Source organism: Neovison vison, chromosome 7 (genome assembly GCF_020171115.1).
Source record: "Neovison vison isolate M4711 chromosome 7, ASM_NN_V1, whole genome shotgun sequence".
Lineage (NCBI taxonomy): Eukaryota > Metazoa > Chordata > Mammalia > Carnivora > Mustelidae > Neogale > Neogale vison.
The window spans coordinates 189,136,556-189,158,151 of record NC_058097.1 but is presented as its reverse complement, the minus strand read 5'-3'; the positions used below and the strand labels follow the sequence as shown (position 1 = coordinate 189,158,151).

At 36.1% G+C, this 21,596-nt stretch overlaps 1 protein-coding gene across 9 annotated transcripts in view; it reads left to right on the top strand.

Moving 5' to 3' along the window:
- PHF21A (PHD finger protein 21A) overlaps nt 1-21,596 on the top strand; it is a 191,935-nt gene that overhangs the window by 13,412 nt on the left and 156,927 nt on the right. For 6 of the 9 annotated variants that reach the window (XM_044259173.1, XM_044259172.1, XM_044259171.1 and 3 more), the window contains exon 2: nt 14,909-14,949. The gene's annotated coding sequence lies outside the window, so the exon portion shown is untranslated. Of the gene's footprint in view, nt 1-8,856; nt 9,108-14,908; nt 14,950-16,325; nt 16,438-21,596 lie in introns of those variants that run through there. The other 3 variants (XM_044259165.1, XM_044259168.1, XM_044259166.1) reach the window with 2 other exon arrangements.

Sequence of the window (21,596 nt, the reverse complement as noted above, 5' to 3'; positions counted from 1 at the left end):
AAAAGCCTACAAAAATCTTTGTGCTGCTTATTTTCTTTATTTAATCTATATGCAAAGCATATTGTAATGATTGCTGTTAGAGGGTTTTAAACTGATGGTTCCCCACCCTTTCTGTGCACAGGGGAGATAGATTAGGAATGCCAAATGGACAACTTGGTATAAAGAAATAATGACCACTGAAATAAAACAGGAGTTCAAATAAAAAGCAAACCACATACAAATGTAGAATGAAAATATCTTTTAGTAAAATGTTAGCATGCTGTACTTGGAACAGATGCCACATTAATTCAAAAGAGAGCCCAGAAAATGTGGCAACTTTACGATGTCAATGGAGAGAGCTGCAATAGTTCCTTTTCTCATTGTGTCAAGTTCCCAGTACCTCCAGGTCCAGTCCTGTTCTTCTGTATTTATTTTTCTGGGTGTATTCCATGTTAGCATACAAATAATAAATCCGTGCTCATTGTTTTTATTTATGTAATTAAATATATTATCATACTAGTAGATATTAGGGTAGAAAGCCCAGTAACTTATAACAGTAATGATTTTTGTTTCAAATATGTGTATCAAAATATTCAGAATCTGAGGTAAAAATTGATTTTTCTCTCATCTTTTAAGGCACATTTATGATAATAAGGTAGTCTAAGAATTGAGACTTTCAAAGAGGTCTATGCTTTTTTCTTTTCTTTTCTTTTTTCTTTTTCTTTTTTTTTGAGGCCCATCCTTTTTTGAATGTAGAATTTGGACAAGTTACAAAACTATGAGAATTTTGCATTTTTTTCTCATTTAAATTTGTAGTTATCATTGGACATTTGTTATGATTTTTAAGTAGCTTAGATTCATTCATTCCTTTTGCGGTATTCTTTATGGTGTTTGGGAAGAAGGAGAAAGGGTGTTGGAAGGGTACTACCATACACACTTGGATACTTCCAGGCTGACGTTCATTTTATAGAGGATTGCACTGGGACATCTCTGAATTGCCTGCTTGTTGCAGTGCATGGCTAATGTGATTCTGAGCGTGGAGAGAGATGGGCTGGGGGTTCTTAACCAGACTTACAGTATGCCACTTCCTGAGCAGTGCAGTGACCTAATCACCAGGGGTGGGTCCTCTGCACCTGTAAAGTCTGGCGGGCATGCTTAGAAGAGTACTGCTGGTTTTCTCTTAATTAGTCAAGGCAAGAAGGCTCGCAGTCCATTAGTTTTGTTGAAAAGGTTAAAAGTTTTGTTTTCATGCAATCCAGGTGAAGGGAAGTTTTTAGCATGGCAGTAAATAAAGCTCAGTGGTTGGGTATCTGTGCTGAAGCTGGAGCCAGTTTGCATGGGCTCAAGTCCTGGCTTTGCCACCTATGAGCTCTTTAGTAATGGTCAAATCACTTTACTGTCTGTGCCTCTGCCTATGTAAAATTTGAATAAATAATAGTACCCATATGGGTGCCTGGGTGGCTCAGTGGGTTAAGCCTCTGTCTTTAGCTCAGGTCATGATCTCAGGGTCCTGGGATCGAGTCCCACATCGGGGACCCCTTCCCCCTCTCTCTCTGCCTGCCTCTCTGCCTACTTGTGATCTCTTACTGTGTGTCAAATAAAAAAATAATAATAATCTTAAAAAAATAATAGTACCCATAGCCTGAGGTTGTTAGGAGGAATTAATAAGTTAATGTATAAACTGCAATAAGTTCTTGACACATATAGTATGTACTAAATAAATGGTAACTATTGTTAGGTATTACTTAACCTTCATTCTCAAGTCCTTTTTTCTCTTCTCAAGGCTTGAGACAAATGTTGCATAATGGGAAAAGAGCCTGAGCTTTGTGGTCTGACCCCTCAATTGGAATCTGTGTACAACCACTTAAAGTTGAGTGTGTGAACTTGGACTAATTATTTAAGCTCCCTTCAACAAAGATGTCTCTCATACATGCTGTATACCAAGCCCCGTGCTATTCATTTGGACTTAAGTTTCTTCATCTGTGTTGTAGGGTTGATAACACCAACCTTCTGGGATTGATGTGAAGATAAAATGAGGAAATTTAAGACACTTGATAAGTAATAACTGCTGTTATCATTGTTATGGTTACAGTCCCTCTTAAAGTTTATGGGGGAAGAGTAAATATGGAACAGCTTAGCTGGAAAGGAGGTTTTTTTCCCCTGAAATGTCATGGTGAGAAAAGGTATGGGTGGGAAAAGTGTATCTAATGAGTCCTTGTTTGTGAAAGCTCTGGGAGAAATAGAAAATATGTGGGAATATGTCAGTTTTAATAGACTTTAAAAAATATTATAGGGCACTTTAAAAAAACTCTTAGTGATATAATAAGCCTTTTCTTGTACCAGCATAGTGATGTGGTTTACAGTAGGTCACTTAGCATGGAGTCTGTAGTAGACTAGGCATTCTAACTCAGAAGTCTAAAATCCTAATCAGCTGCTCAGTCCCTTGGGTCAGCTGCTCAGGACAAAGTGTGTGCTTAACCCTGAGAACACAAGCTTGAATGGAATAACTAGTGGAAACAATTGTAGAGGCACACAAATGCTTTCTAGTAATGATGGACATCATTTATTTGCCTTCTGATTTTGGGCATTTTGCCTTTGTGAAATTTCCTCTCATCTGGTGCCTGGTCTTTTCTTATGGCAATTGTTATTTTCTTTCTATATTTAATTGTCGTATGTTACCTGTATTGAGCCTAGAAACTGGGCCTGAGGACAAGTTGGTTATGAAAAAAGCCACTCTTTAAGTTTCCGCCTTACAATGATCTCAGACTTAAGATATTTTGGTAAAGTATTTGAGTTTTTAATATGTCCATTAGTGGGCATGTGTGCATGTGTGTGTGTAAGTATCTATCTGGTAAGTGAAATAAGTCGTTGAGGGAGGGGGAATGATCATTAAGTGTGACATAGAATTGACTTTATTTATTCACTACCAATTTGGAGCTGAAACTTTTTTGATCTTTGATCTGCGTAGTTTTTTCCCTAGGGTTCAGCAAATGTATTTACAGTAGCTTACCACAACATTGTAAATATGGCATGTGTTACCACGATGAGCATTTGAGTTAGAAGTAGAATAATAGCTTCCATTAACTTTTTGTTCTTACTTACCCAACTGTACCAGTTCATAAAGGCCTAGAAGGTAGATAGAAGCATTTACTAGATTTTATTTTGTCTGTGTTCCTAAAACAACATTTCTGCTTTCTGAGCAGAAATTCCAGCAAGTTTGTTTTGATAACATGCTTATACTTTATCTCAACAGATATATTAAAAAAATCAAACAGTTTTATAGCAGGCTGTATAGTTTTCTTTCTTTTTTTCTTTTTTTAAGTAGGCTCCACGTGGGGCTTGAACTCAAAACCCTGAGATCAAGACCTGAGCTGAGACCGAGAGTCGGATGCTTAACTGACTGAGCCACCCAGGCACCCCAGTATAGTTCTCTTTCATTTAAAAAAAATTGTAGGGGCACCTGGGTGGCTCAGTGGTTTAAGCCTCTGCCTTCGGCTCAGGTCATGGTCCCAGGGTCCTGGGATCGAGCCCCACATCAGGCTCTCTGCTCAGCGGGGGGTCTGCTTCCCCCTTTCTCTCTGCCTGCCTCTCTGCCTACTTGTGATCTCTCTCTGTCAAATAAATAATAAAAAATTGTAATATTACTTTACAATTTATAGAGTGGTCAATAAGTGAAGCTTTGTAGTTTTAGAATTAGCATAGTGTATGCACAGTATTAAGGTTTCTTTATGCAGGGCTTACAAAAAAGTTGCTTCTCTTGGGTGAATGGAATTGTAGAAAGTTCAGAAGTATATTTCATTTCAATAAATAGAGGAGTTAGCAATAGACCCTATGAGGCCTTTGAGGTTGACTTAAAGAATAGTACAATTTTGAAAATTAGTCTGTCTGATTTTAAATTTGTAAAAGTTGGGCCATTCATGTCAGGGCTGAACTCCTACTAGACTTATATGGGAACCGTCTCATTCAGCTTGGTACATTAGCTGCTTCACAGAGAGACGCACATCAATTGCACATACTCCCTCCATTGCCTTTCCTCGCCCCTCTCCTTGGCTATTTCTTTGCCGTCTCTTCTCTGTGTACGCTATCCTGTCTGCTCTGCATCACTGCCTCCAGAGCCACCACTGTCTTCTTCTCTCTCTCTGAAAAACAATACAAAACACCATTGTAATTATTAGTTTTTAAACAGAGCTGTTATCAGGACCTTAAGGCTTTAACAGTTTGTGGACCTCCTTATTTTGGGCCCTCAGCCAGGAGTTGGATAATTGATAGCTTAAAATCACTTGTGAAGTAACTGAGTATTTGTGAAACATTTTATATCTGGACTGAGGAAGAGAATAGAAAAAGACCTTTTACCTCAGAAATTGCTGTATTTTCTGGTAGGGAGTGGGGTAGGGGCATAGTCAAGAAAGGGGAGCTTTGAAGTTACTTAAACTACGATGAGGGAAATAGGAAGCATTAATTGATTAGATGGTTCTCTGTACTCCTGTGGACCTATCTGGAAAAGAATTTGGAAATTCTGGTGTTGCTGACCCTAAAAGTATTCCGGTTTAGTATGAGAGGACTAGTAGAATTTCTTTCTTTACTTTGTAAAATACAAAATATGGCTATTGTGCCTTGTTTTTAGGCATTGATTGCATTTCATTAATTGGTAATTGCAAAAAAAAAATTGGTAGTTGCAAAATAGCAGATCATTTCCTCTCCAGATTTCTCGTAGTGGTTTTGAATTGTTAACTGAATTGTTTTGGTAAGTAAAGTAAAACTTGGAAATTAGTTGTGGTTAAATGTTAATGGCTGTATTGGATTTAAATTCAGTAGCATATTTGAGACAAGAATTTTAACTTTATAGGATTTTTAAAACTTCTTTTTATGGAAATTTAAAAACATATGCAAAAGCAGAGTGAATAATATTAGCAGATGCCACATACCTCTTAACCCAACTTCCAGTTATCATTTTACCAACGTTTATAGTGTGTGAAACATACAAGGAAAGTACTTTTATGTTTTTAAAATGGGCAGTACAAATAGATCTGTTGATATACTCAACATGTGTGCGAGAATGTTAACTTTTCATACATTGTAAATTCAATGCCGATTATCACCCTTTACCATAATACTGCTTTCATTTGTCTTTTAACTTATTGGAGGTGTGTGAGCCACTACTAACTTAACAGAGAACCACATCTGCTGGAAAGATTGTAGTTTTCTTGTGCCTTCTGTCTGTAGAAACTTATGAATATTAGTTTTTTGAATTTACTATTTTTCTTAGTTATATTTTATTGTATGTACACTTGCCTATCGGCGCTTTCGTATGAACCACCAATAATGGTGTTTCCTAGAGTATGTAGAGCAACTTAAAATTGGAAATTCTTAGATCTTGTTCTGCATATTCTCCTTTGAATATTCTGTTTCTCTTTCCTATTTGTATATACCAACTGACTAAGGATTACATGTTATAACATGTAAAATAGTTTGTTAAGGAGGGAAATTTGACTATCTGCTATCCCTGGACGTGATAACGGTGAACAGGAACTTGTTTTCTCGCTTGTCCACTCCTCTTTGGAGGGGTAGTAAGTCCTGGATGTGCCTGTAAGTTGTGGGGCCTATTCATTACTAGTCAAGGTGATGGTAGTCATATTTCTGAATTTTTTGCTTTTATTAGTTTAAATTAGACCCACAGGGGTAATTATCCTACCCCAGTGCATGAGGAAGCATAGTCACTGGGTGTTGTGCATCTGAACCCCCTGAAGTGCATTGAAAAGGTATCTCTAACGTTACGATACTGTTTGGCATATTTAGTTTAGTGCAAGGAGTGTACTTATTTAACAGGACCGCTAATAAGCTTCCCCTACACCAAAGATATATTTTTAAAAATTATACTTAAGATGACTTTGTAGTATTCCCCAGTAGAGTTCATCCAGAGCAGCAAAATCTTTCTAAAATAAAACTTATTCCTTTAACCGGTATTCATTTAAGTGGGTTTCTCTGTACTTGGTTTCCATGGAAATAGCGAATAGCTAACGTTATTTATAAGGTGGAAGTAAAATAGGGTGCCTAATGGGACCCCATGCTGCTCTGATGAAGAGACTTAGGAAAAAAATCCATGCTCATGGGATTTTTTTTTTTTAAACAAGGTTAATGGAAGCCCTGATTTCTGTCTTCTGTAACGGAACATATTTTTGGTTTTAAAGGCTAGCATTAATATCAAGCAAACTTGTTCTTTTTTTTTTGCTGTATATTGCTTTCACTTTCAACTTTTAGGACCACTTACTTATCAGCACGATTGAGGCTTTATGCTTCAGACTCGTGTTTCTTTGTGGTTTTTGTTTCAAAAGTTAAAATCCCCAGCATATTGTAGCTTTTTCAATTTCTCATTGACATTTCAAAGTACAGATACAAAGCTAAATGTTCATTAATGGTAGCAGCAATGATAAAGAATCACTATGTTGGACTACATAGTTTGGTGTTTTGTTTTTACTGTGAATATTATGGAACCATATTTAGTTTTCAGGCCTTAAGTCAGGGTGCTTTTTTATTTGTGTTGTGCAGCTAAACCAGTGGAGAGAGAAAAGATTCTAATTTTCTCTTGGGGTTAGAAAGGAGGGAAATCTTAATTTCTCTTTCTTTAAAAAAAAAAAAAAGATTGTTGCCAAAGCATTTTAATTGAAATAAATGTTAGTTCTTTTAGTCTTCGAATGTGGATTTGGACTAAACCTTGGCTTTTTCCTCATTTCTTCGGTAAGGCCTACTCTTAGGTTTCTAGGCCTACAGCGAAGCCTTGCATTTCTTAAGCCCCTTCAAGTGAAAGAATATCATCATTCCCTTTGTGTTTGTGTTTGTGATTGTGTGTGTGTGTGTGTGTGTGTGTGTGTGTGTTTGTGTGTCTCACTAATTTTTCTATAGCCTGAAAGGCACCTGCTCATTTTCCAGCCTGGTGAATACAGCAGTGCTATATTGAGAACTGAGGCAGTATGGAACACAATAAGGTGCTATAATTTTTATTTAGTTAGTTTTGGTCGTCCTTGGCAGCTTGTGATTGTTACAGTTTGTCTGGAAGTACTCTGTGATTATTCCTGGCTATCAATGCAGCAGGAGTTTTCTTCTGTGTTTTAAAAGCAAGGGTTGTAGTGTACTTAGGGCTCTTCAGGAGAGGAGTTTTTGTTTTGTTTTGTGTGTGTGTGTTTCTTTGGACAAGCTTCTGGCTATACTTGGGTTTACTGTGCTCTAATTTTGAAAAATTTGATGGACTTGATCTTGTTGAATTTTTGTGTGAGGTATTTTATTTCCAGCAATTTCCTGGTTTCTTCTGTACGTATTGGTTGGTGCTATTTTTAAAAATTTCTCCAGTGTGTCAGTTGTTTTAGTTTAGCTTTTTCTTGTAAATTTTAAAAATCAGGTGTTTACCAGTGACCTTCTTCAGTGACTTTTATTTGGATTGTCTTTGTGCTTTAGAGACATAGGAATTTGGGTCTATTATCCCATTTCTGAGAGAACAAGTCCCAGTTGTTGCAGTTAGTGCAGTAGAAAGGGGTTTTGCAGATACAGTGCTGGGCATTGATCCTCCTCCTTGGTGCTACGGTTTACACCCAGAACTCCCATTAGTGTTAATAGGAGACACTTGCTTAAATCCCTGTACACCAGGATAAACCCAAACTCTTTTGTGGTGCCTTATAGATACCTGAGTTGTTTTTTTGTTGTTGATGGCAAGAGTTTTGGTCCTAAGGTTAGCTGATTATTAGGATAAGAGTTTGAGTTATCTTGGGATATGGGGTGATTTATTAAGTCTGATCTGTAATTAAGTTTATGTTATGATTAGACTCAGAAAACATTTACAGCTTTGTGAGCTGTGGAAGCTTTTGAAAAAGGATTTTTGTACTTTATAGCATGATGAAGCAAGATTTCTTCCTTCCATTTATTTCTCCTAATACTTCTCAACTATAAAATAAATGATTTTACAAGTTTTTATACATATTGCAAGAGGACTTGGTAAAAACTCTTCTTTTTATTTGTAAGCCTTCCTCTAATTACTCTCTGGCCTTTAAAGTGTTTTATCAGCTAATGTTGCTCACATTTTCAAACATAGTGTGCATTGTCTTAGAGCGTGGACATTGCAATCACTAGTGAAGAGTTAGAAAATCACTATTTACTGTGATTATCTCTGAATTGTGGATTTTTGGTACTTTCATTTTATGCACGGTCATTTTATAAACTTTTTGTTTATGCACGGTCTAATGGAAGGATTCCTAGATTGAGAGCAGTAAATCTGGATTTTAGGCTGAGCTTTGCCTCTTACTGTCTTTGTAGCTTTTGGCTAGTCATGTAGACTTCTTGGATTGCTGTTCCCCTGTGGAATGAAGGAATGGATTTTGTTCTCTGGGGTGTCCATTTTAGCTGTAGGCTATTTGAAGGCCTACTTTCCTAGGTACTGAAGGCAATAGAGGACCGTAAGGCAATGATTCCTGATCCCTACCTGTCAGAATCTTCTGGGGGGAGTTAAAATAATACAGATATCTGGGCTCTAAATCAGACATCATGAATTTAGAATTATTAAGGGTAGGGCCAGTGTATTTATGTATTTTTTAAAGTTTTAGATTTACCCTGATAAAAGTTTGAGAACTACTTGTGCAAGGCATTATTTCTACTCGTGTGTGTGTGTGTGTGTGTGTGTGTAGTAGTAGTAGTAGTAGGGAGATAAGACATACAAGTTATGGTGTGGGACAGTATATGGCTAAATTTTAAGATGAATGTGAGAAATGATCAAATATCTGAGAATTCAAAGAAAGGAAGAGCTGGGAGTTGAGATGGTTAGGGAAGGTCTCCATTTATCACTGAATCTTTATCTGGACTTGAATGACTGGCTGAGCTTTGGCTAGGTGGAGAGACAGTAAGAAAGGTATTGTTGGCATAAGAAAGAACATCCCCCCAGTAAGTTTGGGGAGAGGAACAATTCTGAGGACAACTGTGGTCTTTATTTTAGTATTCTCTTACAGATGCTGTAGATTTCCTAAACACTTTGAGGGAGTGAACCATGAAGATATTTTATGGAAGAGAGTGTTCCAGTCAGAGGAAAAAGCAAATAGAAGAGCCCTTAGACGGGAACTTGTTTTGAGTTTTTGAAGTACAAAAAAGAGGTCAGTATGGCTGGAGCAGATTAAGCAGTGGCAGAGGGGAGGAGATGAGGTCTGAGAGCAGCAGAGGCCCAAATCACTTAGTCTTGGGGGCCATTTTAAAGGACTTTAGCTTTTTTTCTGAGTATTATGGGAAGCCATTGGAGGATTTTGAATAGAGGAGTAACTGGATCTGTCTTGGGAGTTTGAAAAGGTACTCTGGCTGCTGAAAGAATAGACTATAGCAAGACAAAGATGGAAAAGAGGGAGGGCAGTTAGGAGGCTGTTGTAATAATCTAAGTGAAGGATGGTGGTGACTTGGATCAAGGAGGCTGTAATGGAGTTGACACAAGTGGTCAAAACCTATGTATTTTGGGGTGCCTGGGTGGCTCAGTGGGTTAAAGGCTCTGCCTTCAACTCAGGTCATGATCCCAGAGTCCTGGGATCGAGGCCCGCATTGGCTCTCTGCTCAATGGGGAGCCTGCTTCCCCCTCTCTCCCTCTGTCTGCCTCTCTGCCTACTTGTGATCTCTGTCAAATAAATAAATAAAATCTTTAAAAAAAACCAAAAAACCTGTGCATTTTGAAGGTGGAGGCAAGGTGGTTGGCTATTAGATTGGATATAGGGTGTGGAAAAAGAGGAGAAGAGGAGTGAAGCATGACTTTTAAGGTTTTGGCCTGAAGGGATGGAGTTGCCACTTACTGAAGTGGGGATGACTCTGAAGAGGAGGTTGGGAGATAGGGTGTCAAGAATTTACTTTTGAACTTGTTGAGCTTGAGAGACCTATTTGGCAAGTGTTGAGTGGGCAGTTGTGTATATGAGTTTGGAATTCAGGGAAAAGGTCTGAGCTGGAGATAAAAATTTGGGAGTCACCAGTGTATAGATCCTTTTCTAGTCATGAGAGTGGGTGAGATTACCTGATGGGAAGCACTCCAAGAACTGAGTCCTGGGGCAGTTCAACATTTTGAGGTCTTGAGAGATGATGTTGCTTCAGTAGAAAAGTCTCAGCCCTCACTTCCATGTTTGACCAATAGCATCTCACCCGATGGATCATTCCTTCCTTCTTGAAACCCTTTTCTCTCCTGACTCCCAGGACACCACCCAATCCCGACATTCCTCCAGATCTCTCTGGCCACTGTTCTGTATTTCTTATGCTGGTTTCTTCTCATCATTGGTGATCTTAAGAATGGAAGGAGGGCAAAGCCCTAATGGAGTGAGTCTAGTAGAGGATGGGGAGAAGGAACTAGGGAGTCATATGGTTAAATGCTCTATAAATGGGAGCATAGACATGAGACAGTAACTAGAGAAGGATATGGAGGCACGGGAGGCCTTTTTTTTTTTTTGAAGATGGACAAAACAGGGCGTCTGGCTGGCTCCAGTTGGTGGAATGTATAGCTCTTGATCTCGAGGTAGTGAGTTTGAGCCCTGTGTTGGGTATGGTGATAACTTAAAAAGTAAAATCTTAAAAAAAAAAAAAAAAAAAAAGGTGGGAGAAACAAAATGATCCAGTAATGAGGGGAAAATTAATGGTTCTTGAAACTGAGAGGAGAAGTGCTAGAGGGATGTTCATGAGAGTGTAAGACTAAGAGGGATGGGGGACACAGGGATGATTATGGTATCGGGACCTAAAAGTCTAAATTTCATTAAGCAGTATTCTACTTTTTCTTCTGAGTACTTATTTGCATTTAAATTTATTTCAAACTTATTATGCTTTCTGTTAGAAGTTAGGAAGGGCAGATAAAAAAGCAGTAAAACTTATTGTACATAAGATTAGTGTATCAGCTTGGTATAGTAGAAGAGAAGAGATTGAATCTTTTGCGTAAGGTGACATTTTAAAGTGTCTTTGAATGACAATTATCTGTGCTATTCTAGTCCCTTATCAAAATTTATGATTGAGCACAGACTATAAACTTAATTGTTTGAATTTGTAGTGGGATGAATTTTAGCCTAATTTAAAACATGATCTAATGTTAAACCTTTTTTCTGCAAAATTTGTTTATTATTTAATATATATGTTCTTCATACACAAAGGTTTTAGATATTTTACAAAAGGTACTTAAGTTGTTATTAATCACCTTTGATTTATTGATGGTATTTTAAATTTTACAACCGTATTAGAAATCTGAGTGATTCATTTCTTTACCAGCTCTAATTAAAGCAGCTACCTATGAAGTTCTAGAGAGGTGAACTATCTTCAGTTTGCAAAAATCATGGGAAATTATGTTAGCAAGATCATATTCACCTTTAAAAGCAAAAATAATTTCATTTAGTCTAACTTACGTGTTTTGAGTGCATTTTTAAGAATAAATCTATATTTGAAAAATTTAAGCAAAATGGTTAAAATTTTTAACTACCTCAGCTATGAGTATGAAGAATATGTGAGAAATTAAATGGACTTTTAATCACCGTAACATGAGGAAATCAGACTTGCATTTCAGACTTAAATACGTCTTGCATAAAGGTAGTGTTAAAATACACATTTACATATAGATTTTTTTTGCTCACTCACTCTTACTAAATTATAGAAATAAAATTTTTTTTTTTTAAGATTTTATTTATTTATCAGAGAGAGAGAGGGGGAGAGCAAGCACAGGCAGACAGAATGGCAGGCAGAGGCAGAGGGAGAAGCAGGCTCCCCGCTGAGCAAGGAGCCCGATGTGGGACTCGATCCCAGGCCGCCAGGATCATGACCTCAGCCGAAGGCAGCTGCTTAACCAACTGAGCCACCCAGGCGTCCCGAAATAAAATCTTTTTTTAAATCAGTTTTCAAATGGTAGTCGATTAATCAGTCTTCAGAAGAAACACGCTAGTAGCTGGGATGCATGGTGTTTAAAAATCACTAGTCTAAAAAATGTTTTTTTTTTTGTATCTGAACTAATTTGCAAATCTTATTAAAGGTGTGGGGTCCTCTTCCCAGAATTCTTATACATACAGAACTTAACATATAGTATTGTAGGGTTGACAAACTCCTCTGAAACCCATTCATGAGGATCCCTTAGGCATGAGGGATCTCAAGTTTTAAAACCTGCCCTGTATAGCTTACTTATAATAATTTTTTTTGAAACTTTATATGGAGACTTTTCCAAAAAGTATTTTGCCAGTATTTAACTGTGATTTGTTTCTTAGAAGTGTTACTCCTGCACCTGGTTAAGAGGCGGTGAGGTCTAGTGGAAAGGCCAGCTCAGTCAGAGGAATCTCTGGGTCTGTAAGCTTTTCTCAAGCTTTACAACCAATTGGATTGTGACCTTCAGGGAAGTCACTTAACCTCTCAGGCTTTGATTTCCTATGTGACATCTACAGTCCCTGCAAGCAATTTTATGAGTAGTTTTATGATATCATGGTTTCATGATATGGTAAAATTCTTAATCAATTTGGGATTGACTCTGCTATTGATTTTTGGAGAAAATGCCCTAAGAGGTAAGGTGTACATCCATTGTGTCTTTTTAATGAATATGACTTTTCACAAGAGTTAATATGACTCTACTTTCTCAAATGCCATATAAGTAAAAGTAAAAATCACAATTCTATCCTGATCACTTTGAGTTTCAACATATTTCATTATGTTTTGGTTAGAAACCATTGTTATTCTGTGTGTTGGAATTGTCATGTCCAGTTCTGTGGCTTGTTTTTTCATTCTCTTAATTGTGTTTTTTGAGGAACAGAAGTACTTAATTTAGTATAATGTATCAGTCTTTTCCTTTTCATTACATTTTAAAATGGCAATATCTTCCTCTCTTATCTGTTGTTTTTAATAAAAAGTCATTCATTTAACAAATAATGCTGTGGGGGATTGATGCATAAGAAATTATCACCAGCATGAAAAAACTAACAAGAAATGTCTCATGGGAAAAATAAGTCATCAACAGAGTTAAGGGTCCACTCAGTCACTTCATTCATTTAACAAATATTTACTGAACATTTACTATGTGCCTGGTACTGAGTGGTACAGAATCCTGTAGGTACTATCTGTAATGTTAAGAATTCACTTTTTAAAAATTGAGGTGTTACTGACTTGTGACATTATATTAGTTTTAAGTGTACAGCATAATGTTCGATATGTGTATGGATTGCAAAATGAATACCACAGTAAGTTTAGTAAACCTACATCACCACGCATAGTTAACAATTTTTTCCTACCGAGAATCCACTTTTAAAAAATAATTTTTTAAAAAGACTTTATTTATTTATTTGACAGAGATCACAAGTAGGCAGAGAGGCAGGCAGAGAGAGAGGGAGAAGCAGGTTTCCCACTGAGCAGAGAGCCCTGCGGGGCTTGAGATCATGACCTGAGCCAAAAGCAGAGGCTTTACCCCACTGAGCCACACAGGCACCCCGAGAATCCACTTTTTAATGACCACATCGTTCTATGGACCTTTGCATGATTTTTTTTTTTTTTTTTTTTGGTTGGAAGTCATTCTAATCTTGGTGATTAAAATAGCCATTTATATGGACTTGAGAACTTTCAGAGGTACTGCGCTAAAGAAAAGGCAGGATAAAACAGCAAATTGAATTTCTTTTGGAAATGAATGTTAACTGCTTGAACTGGGACCCTTTTAAGTTATTTTACTGCATGTTTGGTCTGACTGTACTTGATTAAATAAAAATTTATAATCTGGATGACATGAAGATTTTTTTAAAATATATCCCTTGAAATGAGAACACTACTGAAGTAACATCAGTCAACAAGCACACTATGTTTAAAAACATAAGGAGGTTTTAGAGCATGCTACGTGGAGTTTGAATAATTTAATAGTAAAATATTAGGAGAAGAGTTAATTTTTGTTTCCTAATGTTTTTTAAATGAAAAAGAAGTTTGGAAAAAAAAAAAGAAGTTTGGGGTGGGGAAGAGTTAAAAATAAATAATATAGGGGTGTCTGGCTGGCTCAGTCAGTAGAGCATGTGACTCTTGCTTCCAGGATCATGAGTTCGAGCTCCACGCTGGGTGCAGAGATTACATAAAAATAAAATCTTAAAAAACAAACAAAAGCAAAAAAAAAAAAACAACAACCCCCAAAACAAAAACAACCCCCCCCATAAAAACCAAAACCCAAAAACAAAAACAAAAAACCCTGAAACAAACCAGTATAGCTTGACTTGACTCTTCTAACTTTGAAGTCAACTTAATGGAGTTTAGTTAATCTTAAAAAAAGCAATTGATAATATCATCATTGAATGTTTGAGCAAGATTCCCAAAACCTTAATTTTCTTTCTGGCTCTATCACTGATTAAATATATGGCAGAGAGAAAGGCATGTTTGTGTTACATAGTTTACAGTCTGAAGTGGTGAGACTTGAAGAATGTAAATGAAACATGTAATCGAACTTACGATGATACATATAAGATGCTGTGAATTTTAAAGCCTTGTATCAGACAAGTCAATTTCAAGATTAATTGAAAAGCCTTTTAAAGAGACCAAACTAAGGGTCAGTGCTGTAGCTTTAATTTGTTACTACAAATGAACAGGGAAGACCATTTGTTGGGGATGAGCTTATATTTGTGTTTTATTTAGATGAGGTGCATTTTATTTTTGTGCGTCCCTTAGGAAAGGGAAACTGTCAACTACTTACTTTTGTCTTGGAAAATTTGCAGTAAAGTGAAAAATGGAAAATTAGAGATTTATCTGCCTTTGAATTTTTTTCCTTGCTGTGAAAACTACCTCTTTTCCCTTTTTTGAGGTGGGGTGGTGGCTAAAGCTGTGGAGATTTTTGTGTGTTTTACTTTTTCTTCTTAAAGTCAGATAGAAATCTTTAAGTCTTCAGCTTTTGTTCACGTGTCATAAGTCTGTGTTTGTAGTCTAATTCCATTTTCCCCTTCTTCTGCTGTAGGGAGCAAGAGAGCTGAAGGAGAGCCCGTTTCCCCAAAATTGGTAAGTACTTTCACGAGGGAGGGGATAATGTGCCTGATGCTAGTTGGGTAGTAATTCAAATGATCAGTGATTTTTTTTTTTTTCTTTTTCCCCAAAAAGCTCTCTCCTAGAAATGAGGCTTTACTGTTTGCACTGAGTGAAAGTGAATTTTTGTCTAATTTCACATAGCTATATCTCAAATGCATTTATGTTTCTAATAATACTGCTGGGCTTGCATGTTCCTACATTCGATAACCTGTTAAAATGTAAAGATCCCCTTTGCCAAAAATGTCCTTTATGCAGTGTTTAGAGCTGAAAATTCTAAAGTCAGGAATTTCAAAAGTTTAGGTTCCTATTGTGTTTTGTATTACTTAATATGCTGTTAAATTTGATGGCCTTAGTATGTGTGCAAAATGGCTAGGTTAATGTAACTATGGGAACCTCGACTTTGAAATTTGGGACTCTTAAGCATTTATATCCTTAAATTTAATGCTGGATTGGCTTCATGTCTGATATTACATTTTTAGTGTGTGTTGTTTAGATAATTCTAAAAGAGGAAAAAATAAGAGAGAGAGTGAAATGTAGCAGTGTGGGGGCATATAGGCAAACATATTTTTTTCCTAAGATCTACTATAGTATCTACTCTAACAGCTTATAGATCATCACACTTTAATCATTTTTTTTTGAAATGACTAATTCAGGATTGGAAATCGCACAGGGCAGTCTAGTGACCAAGGATCAAACAAATATTAACCTTATTTGGAGAGCATGTATTATAATAAAAAATTAAACCAGAGAGCCGGAATAGGATCATTCCCTAATACAAGGCTACTTTTTTTTGTTTTTGTTTTTTAAATTCTCTCTCTCAAATTTTAATTAATGTAGTGGCTGGAGTAGATATTTGGTTAAGGGTTCTTTTTGATAATTCACTGTCCTTGAGTTGTCTCTCTTACCTTTTAGGGATTGGGCTTTGAACATGAAAGGGAGGCATTTGAACCAGTTAACCTTGCATTTTACTACGTTTTTATTCTACTTGCCTTTCTCTCATGGAACCTTTTTAAATAAATAATCAAGACCCTATAGTCCTTTTCTTTGAGATGTGATAGAATCACAGAATCTTAGAGAAGGGACCCTAAGGGCTTTTCTCTTCCAGACTTTGACCGGTGTGGCAGTTTCTTCTCCTATATCCCTGACAGATTGTTATTCGGGTACATATTGAACACTACATTTAAAAAAAATGTAGCTCATTATTTTCTGTAATGTATTCTGAGGAATTCTAGTTCCTCAGAAATGAGTAACTATTATTGAGATGGGGTGGGGGTGGGAAAAATGTTCTGTGGTCAAATAATTTGGGAAATGCTGCGTTAAACAAAGTTAAACAGGTTTCTTTACTGCAGGACTTCTCAGAACCTTTAATATGCTAATGTGCATTGTGAATCTCCAAGAGGGGGATATGATATGCAGCATTCTTGAATACTTCTAATGACAGGGAGCCCACTACCTCATAAGGTAACCCATTCCTTTTTCGTACAGCTCTAATCCTTAGCTCTTCGTTAAATTGATCTGAAATCTATCCTCCCGTAACTTCCACTTCTATTAAGTGCTTATTGGTTATGCCAAGATGACCACACCCTCTTGTGTTACTCTTTGTGTAGTAAATATTGATATGATTCTGGCCAGGCTTATCTGGACAATTTTTTATCATTAAACAGCATTCTAGTAAATGTGGCAGTCGACTCTAAAATATGCGTTGTTGTCACTGTGCTCTTATATACTACTCTCCAGACTCCATTCTGAATTTCTATGAGTTTTTTATATTTACTTGCAATGTTCTTAGTGGGTATAGTTGGGCTGATTTTAGTAGACTTGCTTGATTTCTGTAAAGAAAGGTAGGAAATAGAAGAATGTGTATATTAGCTAGGAGTGGGCCCAGGGATATGAGGTAGAAACTACATTTCAGGATGAGCATTGGTGGTAGATAGAGATGTAAGACAATGCAGCCGACCATGATGAAGAGGGTGCTGCTGGGAACCCCTGACTTGATGCTGTGTTGCGATGGTGTAACCTGTGTAGGGATTCCTTTTCTTTTTCTAAATAAGGATCTGGCCCCTTCCCCAAAAAACAACACACACAGGAGAGATTTTTCAAGCACATTCAGACATTATCATAAATCTAATTTGTGTGTGTGTGTGTGTGTGTGTGTGTGTGTGTATGTATATGCGTATAAATCTAATCTAATGGTTAGGGCAACATCAGTCTCACTAGCTGAGGTGATTTTTGTCAACAGCTATTAATACCAAGACTTGAGCATAGTAACCTTGCCAGTGTCGGAGGGTAGCCTCTAAAATCAGGATTGCCAAGTTCTTTGTGCAGTTGTATTTTCTGTTGACATGTCGAGAGTCACCAAAGAAGTACTGTCATGAAAATAAGAAAACAAACATTGTATTGTTTTTTTAATGTCATTTTATTCATGTTAGTAAATACTAGTTTTCATTAAGTGCTGCTAAAGAGCTTTATCATCTGTGATAATTTTTAGCACTATTAGGTTAAAAGTTAAAGATACTATTTATGTCTCTTAGCATTTTGTGCAAACTGAAACCTGATGTTTTAGTGTTTGACATGTGACAAGTAAGGACACATAGATCTGTCAAGACTTTCTACTTTTCTTAAATTTTATTTTTAAGTAATCTCTATACCCAGTGTGGGGCTCGAATTTATATCCCCAAGATCAGGAATCACACACTCCACTGACTGAGCCAGCCAGACACCCCCTACTTCTTTTTTAAAAAAATTAAACCTACTCTAGACAGTATTCTGCATAATATATAGATCAAAAGTGGAGTCTTGGGGCACCGGGCTGGCTCAGTCAGTAGAGCATGAGACTTGATCTCAGGGTCATGAGTTTGAGCCCCACATTGGATGTAGAGTTTTCTTAATTAAAACAAAACAAAACAAAACAAAACACCAACTGGAGTCTTACACCAAGTTAATATTTGGTATATACCACTGAGCTGTCCATTTTTAGGGAATTCAGTCTAGGGGCACAGTGTTTTTTGGACTTATTGTTGGTTAATGAAGGTTGGTGGACAACTTGAGTTTTGATGGGAAAAAAGGTTTATACCAATACAGGAACAGAGCAGTGTTTCTTAGCAGTACATTCAGAAGTACAGCATTACTACGTTATTAGAATCATAATGAAAGACCTAAAGGTCACATATCTCTAAGCACAACTGTACCCAGCAAAATAGTTAGAAAGCCCTTCCTTAGAGAGTTTGAAAATAGGGAAGCCGACAGTCTTCTCAGCAATATACTGTGTTGAGAAGTTTATTAGAAAGTTGATTTGTATGAATGAAAGAGTTAAGTATGTTAAGAATAGCATAGAACTTTGTAGTTTACAAAGGGTTTTTCGTATAAGATCATCTCTTAAACCTCGTAACAGTTTTATGAGTAGATGATTCTTTTCCCGTTTTTCTGATTTATAAGCAAACAAATTAAAAACCCTGAGGCTGAGAGTGGTTACACAGCAAGTAAATGGAATCCATTTTTTCTTGTTTTAGGGGGATGGTGAGTGTGCTTTCCATATATCACAGCTGTCTTTTTTAGTGGGATTTGATTATTATTTTTGTTTTGTTGGTTTGTGAAGTTTTTATTTGTTCGTGCTTTTGGTTTTATGTTCTTTGAAGGTGAGAAACCGCTAGGTGTCCCAGGAGTTTGACATGTATAGTTCTGAAGATAACATATATTAGTATTTTGTGCTAGGCAATTGCCCTCTCTGATGGTAGCGTTTAGAGCTGCTAGGTGGTAAAAGGCCTTGTATCTCAGTAAAGTATGTCTGTTACTGCTCTGTGAGTCTGTTTATATTTACCTTGTAGCAACTGATTTGTTAGTTGTAACTTACTGGAATTGGTCAAAATACGATAAATCATGTTTTTACAAATTTAGCAAATAAAACCTTTTCTATGATGCTACAAACTGCCCCCAAATTGTCATCATATGATAGCTGCATAAGTTGTCTAAACCCCCAAAATATTTTTTAAAAGGGTTCAACATGCACTTGCCTTGTTTATATAAGTTATAAATATATGTATATAATGTGTTTCTTTAGATAGAGACCAATCTCTTAAAACTGCTATCCAGAAAGAGAACTTTTTGAAGAAGTAGGGTATAAAATGAATCTTCTCATCCTTCATAAGCTTTTCTATAACAAGTCACTAACTTTTTTTAACCCTTTAGCTTTATTTTGAAATAAAATGAATAATTGGCATTTAGTCATGGCCAAATAAAATTTTGTGCCTTTCTGTGTGTCTAATAAGCAGACAACAATCTGATGAAGGAATAAAAGCTGTCAGCTCCTCATTAACTTGAGTTACAGGCTTCTTATCCTGTGAGGCACTCTTTGACATTTAGAGCCTCCAGGTTAAATCCTGGTTTTACTTCTTCTTTTCCTGAACATTTTGTTTCCTCGCTATCAGATTTTCTGAGACTTTAGCCATCTTCAGTTAATTTTTTTAAATTTAAAAATAAATGGATATTTTCTGTGGAAAAAAATGTCAAAACATCAATAATCTGAAAAACTGTAAGTAACCCTTAGTGCTACCACCCAGAGATAACCAGTAGCAAATTATGAAAGTGCCACCCTACCCAAACTCGTGACAGCTGAGAGTATTCCTGTTTCTACAGATCTTTGTCAGTTTGATAGACAAAACTCATCTTCTTAAAATTTACATTTCTATGACTATTGAAGATGGATGTTTTTCATGTTTGTTGGTCATTCTTATTCTTCTATGAGCTGCTTTATTCATATTTTTAAAATTTGTAAGCACTGTAACGTGTAAATTATGTTAACCCTTTGTTTTGTATGTTGTAAGTTCTATATTGTAAGTTCTCCCTGTTTTTTAACCTGTTCTTTGTTTCCAGAGTTTACATGTGGAGTTGAACTATACTGTTCTGTGTTACTACAGTAAAATCAAATATGGCCTTTTTATTGTTGAAAATGCCCCTTTAACTTTAAGGTGATTCTTAATTTGACAAAAAATTATAAGAAATCATTTTTGGACATGTTTTCTAATAGAACCTTGCAAAAATTAAAATTAATTCAACAAATTCAAGTTGAACTCTAATATATATATGTGTGTGTGTGTGTGTGTGTGTGTATATATATATATATATATGTTGCAAATTTGAATAGGAAGATTATTTTACTATTTAAAATTAAAGGGAGAGCCCTAGGTGGCTCAGTCATTGGAGCATGTGACTCTTAATCTCAGGGTTGTAAGGTCAACCTGCCCCTTGGGTATAGAGATTACTTAACAAAATCTTACCAAAAAATAACATTAAAGTGATGCTATAGTTTTAACATTTGCTTTTGTATATTGAGTACACTTACATGACAAGAAAAACCCCAGTCTTAGTAACTTCATGATTCTGATAATTAGTTATTTATTACAGTTCTATAGGTTTTCTAAGATAATAAGTAGGTAAAAAACTGCTTTTGTAGTTTATCAAAATATATTTCCTTTTGCAAATGGTCTCCCCTAAACATACTGTCTTTTTTTGGTTAATAATTTTTTGGTTGATAGTATGATTGTATAGTAATCCTTTCCTAGCTCTATGGATGTTATGTTTGAAGGAATTTTATATTTTTGACATTTACTATTTTTTAAGTTAGAGTGTGTTGGTATTACATAACAAAAATAAATCCTAGGGGAAAGATTGCCAGTGATGTTTTAAGTCTAGCAAGATTAAGCAAATTTAGTGAAAATTAATTTTCACAGGAATATATTTTCTAGTTATTGATCTCATTGTAACTGTTAAGGAAGGTTTTAAAGAAGTTTTAAGAAAACTTAGGTTGAATATGGACTTGATCCATAGGTAAATAACTTTTGGAAAGTGTAAAAAGATTATGAATCTCATTGAATTGGTTTAAGGAGTAGTGGTTCTTTCAGATTCCTGATTGTTCCCTTACTTGGTTTGTAAGAATGCTGAAAAGCTGCTGTAGCTACAGGTTTTATAGGTACAAAGAGGAGAAAGGAAAGAAGTAAAGTTTAAATTTATTTCGGCAAAAGCAAACTTTTGCTTTGGGAGTTTGCCTCAAATCATGTCTAAGGCCACATTCAAGAAAAAGGAAAAAAAATTAAAAGAGAAATTAGTCATTAAGTTCATTTAAATTGTGGTGATGAGCAGAGAAGAATGGGAAAGCTCACATGCATAAGTCCAGACCTTTGACATTATTGCCACAGTTACACACACAGCCAAAAGTGATGTGCTGGCAGGCGTGAGGAAGATGGTGTTCATTGTCAGGCTGGAAATGTCTGATCCATTGCTAGACCACCACCTCTATTATACATGAGAGGTTTATTTTTTTAACATGCTTATTGTAACTTTATGCAGAGCAGAGTTAGATTGCATTGTATCTGTGTAAAGTATTAATTTGTTAAATGTAAACCTTTAGATGATATGAGAATTTTCCTGTTTTGAGTTTTATTTTTAAAATAGAGTAAGAATCCATCCAGACGAAATCACTCCAGTCTTCTTTAAACTCTGAGAGACCCTGAACTTTCCAGTTCACTCTGTGTGATGTTTAAAAATGTATGACACTGTTGTTGTGTGTCTCTAAGGACAGTGCATCCTGGATGGTTGTAGTCTTGACCTCTAGATTCCCAGCTCAT